Below are 16634 nucleotides of genomic sequence, written 5' to 3'. Positions count from 1 at the left end.
GAGAAGAGAAGAGAAGAGAAGAGAAGAGAAGAGAAGAGAAGAGAAGAATAAAGGAAAGGCATGTGTGTTAGGGAGCAACATGTTCTCTCAAGGCTTAATATGCAGTATTCTCAGAACCTTTTTCTGGACTCAATTCAAATATGCTACATGTGGTGGTAAGTCAAAGAGGCTGAGAAAGTTTTTCCTGATAAAAGACTTAATGGCAGAGAGTTTAGCCACACAGATTCAAAAAAATATATGTAGCAACTGCATCTGACAAGAAATTGTAAAATATGCATTCTTCCAAAGGAATGATAGAATTCTTGGCCAGAGTTGGTAGCAGTCATTGTACTACAGAGTGAGTTTCTCACTTACTACAGAGACATGGAATCCTTTCAGCACAACTTAGCAATATTATATTACTCTTGATTAACCCAACTTAAAAAAAGAATAAAAGATAAACTATGGTATGACTAAGAAGTGTTCTCCAATTATGTCTCTCTTAACTATTCCACAACTGATCATAAAGAACATAGACTGTGAAGATGTGCTAAATGGGTTTAAAAGCAAAAAAAAAACAAAAAACAAAACAAAACAAACAAAAAAAAAAAAACAAAAAAAAACCAACCAACCAAACAAACAAAAAAAACAACCTCAAATAAACAAATATAATTCTCCAAACACATGAATGAGATGCAAACTGGAGGGCAAATTGCCTACTGATGTTTGAGACCTTACAGGCAGAAGTCCTATATTCTGCTTAGACTTCATTTGCCTGCGGGGTGCAGGGTGGAGGAGATTGCATGCTACTCTCTGAACAACCTTCTCCAAGCACTGGATTCCCCTCAGCCAGCACCAGGCTCCCATGACAGCTGCTGTGCCACTACAACATGGAACTATTCGCGCTGGGCAAATCATTGCCACTGCACTGATAACAAGGGCATCATTGTTAAAGAATCTTACGTAGCAAGTAACTTACAATGCCAACATCGTAAGTAAGAGAGAAAATCCAAGAATCTCTTAAATTTTAGAAATCCAGGGAATATGAGCATATGAGTGTTGATGGTGGGGACAAGATAAGAGACATTCAAGTATGTATACTAAGATTTTTCATTAGTTTCCATTGGATACTTTGGAAGGGCAGTACTGTTCTATTTAAACAGAACAATAGATCATTTTTCTCCCTGTGATAAATGCATCATTTACAATTGTTGAAGTAAAATGCGATTTTTACGAATAGGCCATTTATGCAAACACAGTACAAATTAAATGTAGCCTTCCGGCAACAACTGGATAAACTCCAGTTCCAAACCACAAAGACAAAACAGTCTGTTGCTAATGGTTTTCCATGCATTTATAATGTCACCGAACCACAAACCTGAAAAATTCTGTCTGACCTTTAATTAAACTATTCTAATTTAAAAAATAAAAAAATATGGATTTTCTAAGGACAAAACCCCATTGCCAAATATGTGAGATTTCCAATGGACAAAATGCATTTCTGCTTGAAGCTTGGTCTGCATTACATTTCAAGACCACAATTTGGAAGGGCTGTTATTTTGCAGAATGGCTGAGTCAAAAGAGAGCATCAGTCACCCTCCCTAAAGACACTGCATAAAACCAATGGAAGCTATATAGTTTCCTCAAGTCTTGACATGCTCGTGGGGAATTACAACTATGTGCTCTTTCTCTGGAATTTCCTATTCCCAAAAGAAATTAGGAAATGAGGGACCCCATCCCTAATTCAGGGAAAATATTGCTCTTTTCCCCCCTCTTTGAACAATGCATTTATTTTAATTCTAAAGCAAATAGGTGAAGATTCATAGTTAAAATACATGAAACTGGTCCATCTAGGAGTCACTCTCTCCTTTTACCAGAGTCATTCTAAAATGCTATGGTGTTGCATGTGATGCAGAATTAAGAAATAGCTATCTCTGTATAAACAGTCTGGCAGGAAAAAATGAAACACACCCAAACACCAAATGACACCAGCAGTGCAGCAGAACACTGACTTCTGCACCCAGAGGCAAAAGAGGCCTCCTTGATACTATACAGCCAACTTTGGATCACCTAAAGAAGATCCAGACATGCCCACATGGGAGAAATATAATCAAGGCTATTGCTGCAACCCACAGAAAGATCTTATTATGAATGAAATTTGATGATAGTTGGATCTGACTCCAAACCTGAAGCATGGCCTCATTTGGAACTTTCCAAAATATTTCTTAACTTTCTATATTCCTTTCCAAATTCGACACCGCATCGATGCCTTCATCAGAAGTCTGGTGACCTCAAGTGTATTTAAAGAGGGAAAACATCTATTTCTTCCTTTGCTCCTAGACTGTAGAGGAGTTTTTATTTTTTTCTAACTGTGGGCATGCCTGGGGATATATATAGCACACAATGATAGGAAATGAATTCAAGAAGAACTTAGCAACTTCCACATGCAGCAAAGGCTGCTATCTCCACATCCCAGGTACAGGTTCCTGTGACAAGCCCCATCTCCAGTTTCCCTTGCTGACTCCATGAATGTACTTCAGAGATGTGAGGCATCAGAGCGAATAACCTACATGAGGGGAAAAACAGGATGTGGAAGAAAATTCCACAGAAGATTAACAAACCATGGATGGGACTTATAAGAATTAAAGAGCTGTGGAGCACTGAACACTCAACTAATGTGCTCTGAGCAACCTCTGGTGGCCAGTAAGTAGGATCCTGCACCTCCTACTAAACTAAGTCACGCAGGGCCTGTGCCTTCTATCCCAGACATGGGATTAGCTAGTTTGAATGAACCACACTTGATCAGCTTCACCAGCATGACGTGAGTTCCAGTGAGCTGGGCGATGGCAGGGGTTTTTGCTGTCTGCCACCAAAGGCCCTCAGAGCAGAGCAGAGCAGAGTGGAGGAAAGAGGAATATAAGTGGTACCAACTCTTGGGCTAATGTGAAAGAAACCTGTAACTACAGGCAGGTGGAAAGTTGATATGGAGAAAATCAACAATAGAGCCTAAGTAATTTCTTCTGGAGAAAAGCAGAAAAAGTTAAAGGCCAAGAAAAAGAGTGGAAGACTTAGCTTGAGCCACCACATCCAGTTAATGAATGTTTGCACAACTTCACTAACAGTAGGTGCGAGCAGGATGGGATGCTACATGAAGAAAAAACGATTTCAGGAGCCAGTATCTGCAATAATGAGAAAAGTACCATGGAGAAATGAAACAGCTGCCAAACATGTTGCTTTTGAACTTTAAGCCTAAATAGAGTGAGCCGTTGCCCTGGGAAAAGGTGTAGAAAGCTAAAAGTCATCAGAGGAAAGCAAAGATGCAAGGAATGTGGGGAATGTCATCAAACTGAGTCCTGAGAAATGACTGGTGAACAGTGCTGTAAGGTAGTACTCAAAGGGTTAGCATGCAGTAACTTAGGGAGGACAAGGATTAATATCTCGAGGCTGACTGACTGTGCTGGTCATTATTCCAGGCCCTTCAAAACAAAGGTAAATGAAAGGTATGCCTGCCTTGTGGGATCTGCTTGCTAAGCAGATCAAAGGAAAGTATTCAGCACTTTAAGCAGGATCAGGCCTGTTGAACACTGAAATGTTAAGTCTCCAAAGGAAAAAGCAGATGCTGGAGACACTTGTGTTGATGATTTAGTAGGAGACATCTGTCCCTCTGAGTCAGCCTGAAATAATGTCACAGAATGGTGTTGGGAGTGCAGTGTGCTCCCACAGCAGGAATGCAGCCCTGCAATTCTTGCTGACAGTGCTGATACAATTCGAAGTGCCTTTCACTGAGGTACTGGCAGTGCTGCAAAAGTGGACATATCGAGGAGAATGCTATGCTTCTCTTTTTTTCCCAGCCCATGTAACAGTCACTTGATTTATGTTCCTGATGGATTTCGAAAAGGTAGTCTTTACAAAGGAAGAATACATTAAACACACTACATTTATCATGGGTCGCCCAGGAAGATGACATTGCTGCCAGGACAAGAAGTGGCTAAAATAAGAGATATGCACAGAGGTTTGGTATGAAGCAAAGTCAGGTTAGCCAGGACATTACAGTGCCAATTAGTGTTTCCTAGGCTTACATCTCTGGGTGAGATCCTGCAGAGACATGCAATCAGCTGACACTGGAGGTAAATGATAAAGCACAACAGGCTAGAGATGAGTGTGTAGATGATGATACATGACAAAATGAGATGCTGACTCAGAGGTCTTCTTAAACAGCTTGAGAATGAGGAAAGGAAATGAAGATCAACTGCTTATTTCCTGTGCACAATGGTTTTGTAGGGAAGATACAAGAAAGTGTTATTGTTCAACAGTGATGGGATGGGAAAACTCAGTTGATTCAGGCAACAGGCATTTTTCTGACAGAAATTTTAATGCACAGATACCTGGCTTTTTTGCCAGGGAAAGAGTGAAGTCTTTTATCACATGAAAATACGGAGACAATGTACAGGGTTAACTACAAGCAACCTGCAGGAAACAGGCATGCAACTGCTGAAAAAGTGGAGATGGCCAGAAGGGTCCAAAAAGGAAGCAGAGAAACAAAAAGACCAGTCAAATGTAAACACGGAATGCAGTCAGAGGGAGGAGAATAAAGCAAGAGGGCCCCAGAAAGGTTAGGACTACTTGTTTTTCAGGATTTACAGCATCCCTCACAGTGAGTTGTTTGGCTCTCACTCATTGAACATGATAGCTGAAAATGTTTGTTACCTTGGCAAACTGTATTTTTGAAAATTCCTAAACAACAAAAAAAGTTAAAAGAATCTCCTTTCTGCTGTCATTTTTATCTTTTTTTTTCCCCTCGGCCTTTGTAAAAAAATTACTGAAAAATTGTGCTTCATTCAATTTTAGGGAGGACTAAAGCTGAAATAATACAATTTTATAAAATATTTAATAAAAATTCAAATCAAACAACTAGAAAAGGAGAACTTTTAAAATATCTCAAAGGAATCCAAATCATATTCCAAATCATAATTTGTAGGGAAATAAAATAGTTGCACCTGTAAAATTAATAACTGTTTGGTCATCAAGGAGTACAGAAGATCTCTAGAGTCACACAGCCTTCCCTTTTCTGTTGTCACTCTGCCTATGTGGAGATACCATATCACAGCTCCATATTTTTGCACTGCCTGAGCAGAAATACAGTATTGTATCTGTACTCCACATTGTATGGCTACTATGACAGAAAAAAAATCATTTCTTTTTCACATGAAGTAACTTAATAGCTTTGGGGCTTTTTTGGGTTGTTTGTTGTTGTTTTTTTAAGCAAGGTCCTTCAGGGTAGGTCCTTCATGTTGCAGTCTTGGTTCTATAATTGAATTTTGCTTTAAGATATGTATGTAATTAAGAATATGAGAAGTCCACAAGAGTATTTTCTTAAACAAAATTGGACTTGAACTTATTTGGTTGATCTTCAATAATCTGTAAGACTGTGCTCTAATATCTCATCAGCCCCTTCCCTTCCCTTCCTTCTTCTATATAAAAGTAACCAAGACAATAAATGAATAAATAATTTTAGTATTTATGATGTGTTTGATCCCTTCTACAGTTATTCAAGTATCACTATGAAGTGAAACAGGAAAAAAAACGTTTGGTGCAGGCAAGAAAAAAAATGTCAATTTGGTTGAGTTTCTCTGAGGTAATATTAACCTGATATGAACCTGTGGATCTGAACTAGCATCTTTTCTTGTGTGTGTGTGTGTGTGTGTGTGTGTGTGTGTCAAAATTCTGCAAGTTAAAAGCTTAATTGTACAGACACGGAAAACTAAAGAAACAGTAATAGAAAATCTCAAAGCTTGTTGCATGATGCATACAAGTCTGCAACCAGGTACCTCAATAAAGAAAACACTGTGTCACCCATTAATTCCAGTAAGATTTTAAGGGAAACAACCAACTTTAAGGTAATAGTCAGATTAGGCATTTTAAATCACACAGAAACAAGGGCTGCTCCAAAAGTAATGCCTCTTACTTTAACTACATCGGCCCATATCAGAGGAAAATGTTGGTGGTATGGCAGTAGAGGTTGAACCTTCTACCAATATTCCATTACGTTTTTTGCCATGTGACAGATGGCAGCAGAGGGGAGGCTTGACAGAACGGAGTGTGACATGAAAGTGCAGATGAAGCAAAGGTGTGCATAAAATGGCACCCACTGATACTCACTGATGCTTATTGAATGTTTATGGAGGCCCGACAGTGGACGTGAGCACAGTGAGGAGGTGGTACTGCATTTCAACAGTGGCAACAGTGATGTGAAAGACAAGCCACACTCAAGTGGCCAGCTGTCACACTACAAAATGAAGAGCATCTCAAGCAGCTCATCCACACTAATTATAACCAGGGAACTGTGTATGGAGCTGAATAGTGGTTCCAATGCATTGGAAATGACAGTGGCAATGCTGGAGTACAGTTTGCACCAGATAGGTCCCACAAATACGCAAGCAGAAATAGAAAGAACATAATTTGCAAGTTTGTCAGGACCTATTGAATCAGTATGAAGCTGGGATTGGAGCTTGATGATCCTTGAGGCTCTCAACCCAAACTGTTCTATGATTTTTTGAGGCTGGAGGTGGCAGTTTCCAGGATCGTATCATTACTGGTGATGAGATGTGGTGTCAGCACCCTGAGCTGGAGTCAAAACAGCAGTCCATGGAGAGGCGACATGTGAATTTCCTGTTGAAGGAAAAGTTCAAGACGTTGCCCTCAGTGGCCAAAGAAATGTGCACTGTCTTTTGGGATAGAAAAGAGGTGATCATTCCGGACTTCCTGAAATCCAGACAAACCACCAGCTCTGACTAACACTGTCTAAGCTGAAGGCTCAAACTTGCAGAGTCAGGCCAGACAACAAGACGTCCTTTCTCTTGCAACACAAGAATGCCTGGTCCCATACCAGTTTGAAGACAGTGGAGCACATTACCAATCTTGGTTGGACTGTCCTATCACACCCAGAGTACAGTCTGGATTTTGTGCTTCCTAAATTCCATCCATTTGGGCCAATGAAGGATGGACTGCAGGGACAACGTTTTCCTAGTAATGATGACATCTACATGGCAGCTGTGAAACAGTGGGTCACCTCCATGGGTGCAGATTTTTATATGTGCAGCATGTAGTCTTTTGTTCATTGCTGGGAAAAATGCATAGCTAATGGTGGTGACTATGCTGAAAAATATCATTTTGTAGAGGAATATTTGCTCTATTAAATAATATTGTTGTGCTTTTTGTATCTGTTGTAGTTTCCATGGAAATAAATAGAAGTCATTACTTTTAGAGCTATCTATATATCTATATAGCTCAAGTATCTGGCAGTTTAAACATGGATTCAGACACTAAACTTTACTAAGTTAAATGACAAGAATGTTCTCTATATTTCTTATTGTAACTACTTCACTTTTGAGACACAGTATTTTTGTTTCCAATAGTCTGTCTCCCCTATTACTCATTCACTTCTCTCTACCACTATCATCTCTTCTTGGAATCACAATACATCAGTGAAGATAAATAACAAAATGTGATTATGAATCTTTATAAAAGGATTAAGAAACAACGATGACCTAAGAATGAAAATAATTGCACGAGCTGTCTTCAGAATTTTGAAACATAAGAAAGAATAATAGAAAAAGTATGATGTGTAAAGAATACAGTTTTTTCTTCTCATTTTTCTGTGGCATTTTCCTCTCAACTTCACTTGAACTCACTGATGTGGTTATTCGTCCAACAATCACTATCGAAAAGCGCAGTATGGTGTATGCAATGACAACTGATGGCTTACAGAGAAAAACATCTGAAATGCTGAAAAAAGTGCATGGCCTTGTCTTCTTCCATTGCTCAGATTGAATGGTAATGTTTCTTTTATGAATTCTTCCTTTTTAAACTTCATTTTGGCTTCACTATTGATTAAATGTAACTGATTTTCTAAGCAGTAATCAGTTCATCCTATTAAACCTTATAAAAGATACACGAAGTAAACAAGGTTGCAGGAGTTGCTCTTCCCTCCTCACCCAAAAGAAGAAGATACGGGAAAGCATGATAAAAATTGTGGTTTTACACAGATTATGTTTTATCTTTCTGTTGGATTCCTTCATAAGATATAACAGCATCAGGTTTTCCAACAACTCTAAATTATGGGTACTGCAGGTATCTGCCAACAACTACCATTTTAACTACTGACCTTGAAATTTTAGGCAAGAGCTCGTGAAGTATAATACCTACCTGCACCATGATGCTACAAAACTATACCCAGTAGACTGCATTTGTGCTCACTCTTACGGAAAGCCAGAAACTAATTCATTTGTGCACGTCAATGGATCTAAGCTCTTTTAAGCAAATAGGTTGTAGTGGAGAAATGATTTGGAGAGCACTCATCAAGGGTGATCTTGCTAAGATAAATCAACGCAAAACTGTAGTGGCAAAACTATTCGCTGTCAGGTGTTCTTTTATTAATTATTTCCTCATATACTAAAGCACTTTCAAAACCTTCCACTGACCAGAATTCCCTTGACCACAGAGAAATGTGTCAGTTGTTTTGCTTAAGTACTGTATGCAATTCACAGCAGCAATCTTCCAAACATGCTCTAATTCTCTCCCACACCCCAAAATTCCAGATCCTTTTCAGTTTAAGCAGGTCTGGAAAGATATTCAGTCTCAGTTTTTCACGTTACCAAGAGTTACCAAGCTTTGGTTCCCATTTCAGTCCTTAATAAAATCCCATTTCTTGCCCTTGGCCCACCATATAAAATGAAGTTCACAATACCTATCAAGCTTACAAGATTTCAGAAATAATTAACCCACAAACAGTTTCGAGCACACTGCAGGGAAAACTTACTTTAGAAAAGTATCATTTTTGCGTACCACGTTAAATTTGCTCTTAACCTTCTTCAAGGGTCACAGGAGTCTCAGCACAGTAGTGAGGTTCTGTCTCCTAAATTTTTTCTTAAAACATCTAAAATTTTGGACAATATCAAATATAAAAAGCCTGCCCATCTCATCATTAACTGAATTTATTCTCGTCCACCTTTTTCTTAAACACTCAGCTGTCATCTATACAATTACAAGAGAGATATAAGTTCAAAAATGCCTTTGTGCAGCATATACCGGTTCACACTTAAATAGCATATAGAGTAATTAGAGTGGAATCTAGCTGAATAAGTCAGTCTCATCATCTTGTAGCATCAGCTACCTCATATCAGTCAGATAGATACGAAGTACGGATAATTCTATATATAAACAATGACAGTCTGCAAGGTCCTAAGTAAATTTGGTTTTAATACAATCAGATATCACTGCTATGATATAAGGGACTAATTAATGTCAGCCAACATTGCTTTATGGAAAATTATCTTGACATCGCTATTGTAAAATTACTCTGCACATTTTGATTGATAAGGAAACTTAAATATTAATTTCAGTTTCAGATTTATAGAGAGAGAGACAAATTCACATATTGTATGCCATTCTCACTGCAACATGTTTCATTACATATTGGAAAAAATACTTCCCAAAATTATCCATTCACGTTTAAGGGATACAACAAAAAAACAATAATAAACAAACCAAAACGTCAGCTCATTCATCAGAAATGGCAGTTCAAGTCAATCCCATTTGGAAACAATACATGGATGCTACTTGCTTTACAAGACTTACAGAACAGGGTACAGAGCTCAAGTTGGATTTCAAGTTGACGTCATTACTGTTCACAAGCCAACACAGGGCTTTAAAACTGAAAAGAATCTACAGCATATAAAATGGTTTCCAACTTGTAAGGGGTCCAGGCCCTGCGCCAGTGGATAATAATTTGCAATACAGTTTAAGGTCTTTCGGAGGAAAAAGTGGGGGAGGAAATACAATATGCTCATGTAGAAAGGAATGTGCAATTCCATACCCTCATGTGCTATGAAGAGAAACAGTTTTCTAAAATCTTGTTTTCTTATATTGTTTGTGTCTTCTCTTCAGATGCTTAAGCCTTTCTCATGCTGGGTTCCTTACTTTTTAGTATCTCTGTTCATTGAAAATCTTTCTTTATAATTACAACTTTTAGCACCACTCATAATTGAAAAATCATCAAAAATAAAGAGAAAGTAAACCTAAAAGATGATAATAGGTATAGCTTATGAATGTTTGAGGTAGATACAGTGAAAAAATATGTATGGTTGAATTTCCATAACATTTTCTCATTGCTTATTTACTTTTTGTACATACACATTAGTATTCCTAAAGCTGCAGAGAATACACCAAATTAAAAAAATTAAAGGTAAAACATTCAAAATGAGGTAACCTTTAGTACACAAAACCAGATGAGCAGTACATAATTTCTTCTACTCTTGCATGAGCATTCAATGAAATCACACTCCTCCATGGTTATCCTCCCCTAAATTCAGCAAAAGACAGTGCTATCTGTTCAAGCAAAAAAGATATACGCAATATTTGAAAAAGCTGCATCTCAGTCCTTTCTAACTGCATGGCACCAGTCTTTGCTAGTCAATAAATACTGTAGCCAGAAGATAAAGTAGGTTTGCATTTGAACATTTGCCTGGTTACTGAAATTATGCAAGCACATGAGTCTTGTAATTTAAAGATACACGCATAAAAAGAGTCTTGACTCTGCAGAAGTTCATGGATTTCTAATTTTTCTTTTTTGCTACAGAGTTTACAAGAGGGCCAGGATTTCATCCCTACAGTGCTGTCCTCTTTGAGCATCTCTAAACCTTAAAAAGGGATTTAAAAGATTCAAAGAGAAAAAAATGGATCCCAATATACTGCTCTTTCAGGAAGATTTTGAGAATAATTCATCTTCCAATAGATGCTTCTGTAGGAAATGACTTTAAAGTAAAATATACTGGCAGTGGTAGTGGTCTTTGTTGTCTATCTGAACATGGGTGAAGGTGCCTTACTTCGTGAAAATGTGTGTTGATGTCTTTGCAGTTATACCATGTTAAGTTTTACCTCCTGAAGCAAAAAAATATTCCTGATTTGGCCATGAAACAACACCCCTTTTCTTTTTGGTTCTCATAATTCACTTGCCATTTGTGTTGGATAGACACACATTCTTATCATCTAAACAGCGAAACGCATATTGTGTTTCCAAACATCAAGACTTCACATTCTCTGATGCAACTGGGAGATCAAACATTGTGCACTGTAGAAGTGCATTTTTTTTTCTCAAAGGATTACCTTCTTATTTGAAGCTTGTAGCAATTCTGATTGAGAGAATTATGACTCTGAGATACTTCTATTACTACACTATACACTATAGTATAGTGTAGCCTTGCTACACTACTCTACTTGCCTTTCACAACATAAATTGATGACTTGGCTGTAACTGAACGTAATATCCAGGCTGATTGTGTGGGAAATACGCTACCATCCACACAGAAAGGAGAGGGAAAGATATTTAATCTTGCAGGTAACAGTGTATGACAAGTATTTCATATTACAAGATCTTTCAGTAGATTCCTGCAGAAGACAGAAACAGGTAGATAAGGACCTGTTGGAGTACATTCAGAGGAGGGCCACAGAAATGTTCCCAAGGGATGGAACTCCTTCCCTATGAGGACAGGCTGAGAGAGCTGGGGCTGTGCAGCCTGGAGAAGAGAAGGCTCTGGGGAGAGCTGAGAGCAGCCTGTCAGTATCTACAGGGGGCTGTAAGAAAGAAGGGGAAAGACTCTTTTGCAGAGTTTGCTGTGATAGAACGAGGGGAAATGGTTTCAAAATAAAAGAAGGGAGATTTAGGTTGGATGTAAGGAAATGTATTTTTACAATAAGAGTGGTGGGGCACTGGCACAGGTTGCCCAGAGAGGTGGCAGAAGGCCCATGCTTCGAGACACTCAAAGTCAGGCTGGATAGGGCTCTGAGCACCTGATTTAGTGTAGGTATCCCTGTTCTTTGTCAGGGAGTTGGACTATGTGACCTCTCATCTCCCTTCCAACTCAAACAATTCTATGATTCTATGAACTTCTAAATTTTTTAAAATCCTAGAAATTCTGGACAAAAGTAATTTGAAATTGAAGAGATAATCTAATCTGAGCAACTGAAGAGGGAATACTTAAATCCTTATGAAGACAGTGAAATATTCCAGACATCTATTAACGTTGATTGTGTTACCCTAACATCCATTTAACCTTCTTAAACAAATCTCCATTGTCAGTCATTTTCTCTAGTTATTGAAATTCCCAGAAGCATCATTATTCCTCCATTTCTAAAAATCACACAGAAACCCCAATCTGCCTATGAAAGTGGATTAGAGAAAATTCTATGAAAGCGGATGTTAAAGGGAGTTCACTGAAGGTTAGGTAGTATTAGAAAGCCAAGTGGAAAAAAAAAATCCAGTGGATGATCATACCTGCTTTAACATGGATTGACTTGCTTTCTGTTCTGCTTATCTCAGGAACTTAATAAGTGGCTACTAATTTTGATAGCATCCAATACGGCAATGACACAATAAGCACTGCTGAAAGATACATTTATGTCTTGTTCTCCTCAGGGAACACTGAATTCTAAAAAGAACTAATCATTTGATTATTTCAGAAGCTAGTAATAAATAATTTCATGTTACATCTATATCTCTGATAGAGCTCTAATAGGAGAAGACAACAAAGCATAGCAAAAATAGCCAGTAGCAACAATACTTAATTGCCTCTTCTAATTCACTGATGTAATTCAAGAAATCTATTATTCAATGTACCCCTCTGGGATGCGAATGGATGGACTGTTTGTTGTTGTTAAAAATGACCACTTAGATTCTTTCCTAACATCTAGTATCTTTTTTTTTTAGAAAATTCATTTAAATCTATTTGTCTGAAAAAGGGTGAGCTTTTAGGAAAATTTTCATGGAGAAATTTTAAGCAATTTTATCTAAGGCAACTTTTGCATAGAAGGAGAACTGATATTGTTCTATCAAGAGCAATGAGACAAAAGCATGCAACTAAATAATATGGAGTAAAAATAGTAAGCGAAGAACATCTAGAAAAGTGTTTCTAAATTAGTTATATACTCTTCTGCTTTTTTTTATGTGCCTAGAAATCAAATTAAAATGAAAAAAATATTTTATGTGGCCTAAAAGCACAAAAAAAAAAAAAAAAAAAAAAAAAAAATCACCCCCAAAACATCCTTAAAAGCATTTTGTAGACATTACACTCTCACATCACAAACTCCTTCAACCTAGTTAGCAGAGACTGCAAGTCTTGTTTACACAAAACATTTAATAGAAACTTGGAATAAAATGTTTTCTGAAAGCGGGTAACTTTAAACTCCCTTTATGCCTTAGTAAATATTAAACAAATAATGATAATGTGCAATCCAGAACAAATCCTTGGTACACAGCATTTAAAATGGAGCAAAACCCCCAAACAGTACTTACCCTTTGAAAAAATCTCCTCTGGAGTTACTGTGATAGATAGCAGATTATTAAAGCCTGCATCAGCAGCAACTGTATTTGTTGTGTTTGAACTGAGAAAGATGTGTTACAAACATGGTCCAAGTAGCAGGGCAAAAAGTTTGCGTACTCCTGGTATTTTAAGCAAACAAACAAAGCCCTACCAACTGCTAACCTTCACAAGGTGAGCCAACCGCTTTCCAGATGAGCCTCCAAACTCCAGACCACACATCAGGAGATGGGATACGCCTGATTTCAGCTGCAGAGATGTCAAAAGCAAGTAGCTGCCAGCCACTTTGAACTAAAAGCTGAGCTCATAAAACCCATCTTGTGGCTCTGATAAGTTAAGGTAGCTGCGGGGCTCTCCCAAATTGCTCCATGCTGGGCAGTCTGAAGGAGGCCATCAGCAATGCAAGAATCTCTGAAACACAGCTCCTGAAAGCACCCTTCACTTGCTTTCATGGGATTTGTCTATGCAGCAACACATCCTTAAACCAGGATGTTCTCTGCACCAAGGGAAATCAGCAGGGAACAGTTTTTTTCCAGATCTCCAACCACTTGACTCATTATCAAAGCAAGGCAGATCATTAGGAGAAGCAAGGAGCTCTACTCCACTGCATACCAGTCTTTTACTCAAGGCCCTTGTGATGGCATTGCATGGATTGCACTCGTGTGCACTGCACACATCAAATACTGCAACCACTTACATGGGAAAAAAATAAATGGAAATATATGGAATAGAGGTAACTTCTAATTTACAGCAGGAAGTCATTTGTATGTTAAGAATCAGTCTGTCCCTTAGAGTGCCATCAAACCCTCCATGGGCCATAGCTCAGAACAGCTGATCCAGACCATACTTAGCCTTCACAGAGATCTTAAAAATTGTCTGATATTTTTTGAGTGTTTTTAATATTTTCTTTTCTGAATAAAATAGTATTTTAATAGTGCAATCGCAATATATTACAGCACTGGAGAAATTCATTTTCAGGTAAGATAAAGTCCATCTCCTCCATTGTCATACACTGTTCCATTAAAACTGATGGCAGCACAAAGAAAGGAAAAACAAAGTCTCCAACTCGACAGTTTCTGCAGTAACAGTCTAAACATAAAAATCTTTATGGTGGATATGGAATAGCAGGATACAAGAGGGCAACCCTTTCTTAGAGCAGCATAACTTACAGGGACAATTTTCTTTGCCAGAAAGGGGTCTTCCGCTTCTTCATCATGGGAAAAGAAATAGCAATAAAAGTTAACTGATAAAGACCTGCAGAAAATGCTTTCAAATTGCAGCAAGTACAGTCACAACTACCACCTCAAAGTGCTGCATTCCTAATGCCTGAATCTACTATTTCACAACATCCTGTATTAACAGTAAAACACAATTCCAAACTGTATCTTTCCATTTTGTGTGTATTCACTCTGGATCAGGCTTAATTCATTAGAAGTAAGAAAGTGCCTAGAGGCAATTTAGATTTCCTCTGTCTATTGAAAATACAGAAACCTCACAAGAACCCTTTTACTAGTGTGCTGCTGGGAAAAAAAAAAAAAAAAGGTATGAGGGATAAAATCCTTCAAGAGCTCCTTACAGTTGAAAATTGGCCAATTCAAAGAATAATTTCTAAAGCAACAGACTGTGCTTTATCTCTTTTCCAATTACTATTTTCTTGTTAATAAATATGACCTTCAGAGCAAGTACCACAGCATTCTTATGGCACTGGTGGTTGCAAAGAAAGGCATTTTAGTAAACTTACTGCAAAAGAAATGCATTTCAGCACTAAAGTCTAAAATGTTGCCAACTATATTTCAGGCCATCATTCCATTACTTGATTTTCTTATTTTAAATGGAATGCTTCAGAAAAGCACACAAAAATGCTTTCTGTGAAGTACACGTTTTGCTGGAAGGAAAAAGTCAACCATTCATACAGTTGACTTCAGGGGCATGAAGCTTATGTAAAATATAAAGCAGTAACGTCGTATTTCTGTGAACTGCAAACAAAGGCTTGGAACTCTGCAAATAAGTAGCTCTAACCGTCTGGCTTCTAAAACAAGAATCCTCCAAAATGTCAGCCTGGTGTTAACTATCATTTATTAATTTGATGCCCCAGGGAATAAAAGAAAGAATGTGGACAATTACCAATCTTTACTTTGAATTTTCAGTGGCCATTTTCAGGTCTCTCATGAACATGCTTATATTTACTTGCTAAATACAGCACACAGTTCTCATCACACTATTTAAGGTTGAGCTGCAACTGTTTGCTTTACCTAGGAGTAAACAAGACAGGTTCAGCTTGCCAATAAGTATTCAGATCTTAGCTAAGAAAAAAAGCTGCTTACTATTTACTAAACTGAGGATGAGCTATAAACAACAACGTTGGTGAGCTCAGAGACATATTTTGGCTCTTGAATATTCTCAAGCAGTCTAATTCTGCTGGCCTAACACAGTTTGGGCTGTGATTAAGTCTTCAGTAACTCTCTCTGAATATCTAGCACTGAAAACAAACAAACAAAAACAAAGTCAGGGCATTCTCAAGAAACGAGCCAACTATCATCAAGTAGGTGGAGGCACAGCTGACAGTATCAGATGCTTAGGGGATTTCTTCTGTGTATTTTGTCTTCACAGTTTTATATCTGTATTTTCATCATCATTACTTTCAATCTGCTCCCTGTATTTTTAAGTCCATGTCTTACCTACATGAAGACATGAAAGGTAAAACTACGTATCCAGTGGCCATTCATTCCCATATCGTATGTAGACTGTCCTAAGGACCATTGCAATGACAACAGAAGTTGTCAAAGAAAGCAGCTGGCACTTAGCATGCAAAACTGTCCATAATTTTCAAAGTAAAGTGGTATTTTCTGCAAGGATTCACATTTGCTGGTAATTGATACCCCAAAGCTATCTATTGCACTGAGACTATTCAATATCCAATGTGCAATCCTTCACAACATTTGGTTACTACTCTGGTGGATTCTGGTGTATCATAGGAGCGCAGGCATCTGGGAGTAGGAAGATGCACTTGAAGACTTTATACCTATTGCTGAATGCACTCAGGGCCACATACAGTAAGGACAAAGGAGTGACGAATCTCAGCTAGTGCTGCCTGGAAGGTCCTATCAGATGTGTTAGGGAGGAGGAACTGTGTTTGACACTCTCTTCCACAACATCCTGGTAGTGAAGCTTAGAAAGTGTAGGATAGATGAGTGGACAGTCAGGTGGGTTGAGAATTGGCTCCACTGGCAGAGCTCAGAGATCAGCGGCACAAACTCTAGCTGGAGATCTATAACTAGTGGT

At 38.1% G+C, this 16634-nt stretch overlaps 1 protein-coding gene across 16 annotated transcripts in view; it reads right to left on the bottom strand.

Annotated features, from left to right (window-relative positions):
- KIAA1217 (KIAA1217 ortholog) overlaps window positions 1-16634 on the bottom strand; it is a 349470-nt gene that overhangs the window by 109263 nt on the left and 223573 nt on the right. The gene's annotated exons all lie outside the window — the stretch shown is intronic.

The sequence above is a fragment of the Lagopus leucura genome, unplaced genomic scaffold (assembly GCF_019238085.1).
Source record: "Lagopus leucura isolate 7727_CA_CO unplaced genomic scaffold, USGS_WTPT01 Super-Scaffold_100157, whole genome shotgun sequence".
Lineage (NCBI taxonomy): Eukaryota > Metazoa > Chordata > Aves > Galliformes > Phasianidae > Lagopus > Lagopus leucura.
The sequence above is the reverse complement of the archived record's forward strand: the minus strand, read 5'-3'. Positions and strand labels throughout refer to the sequence as shown.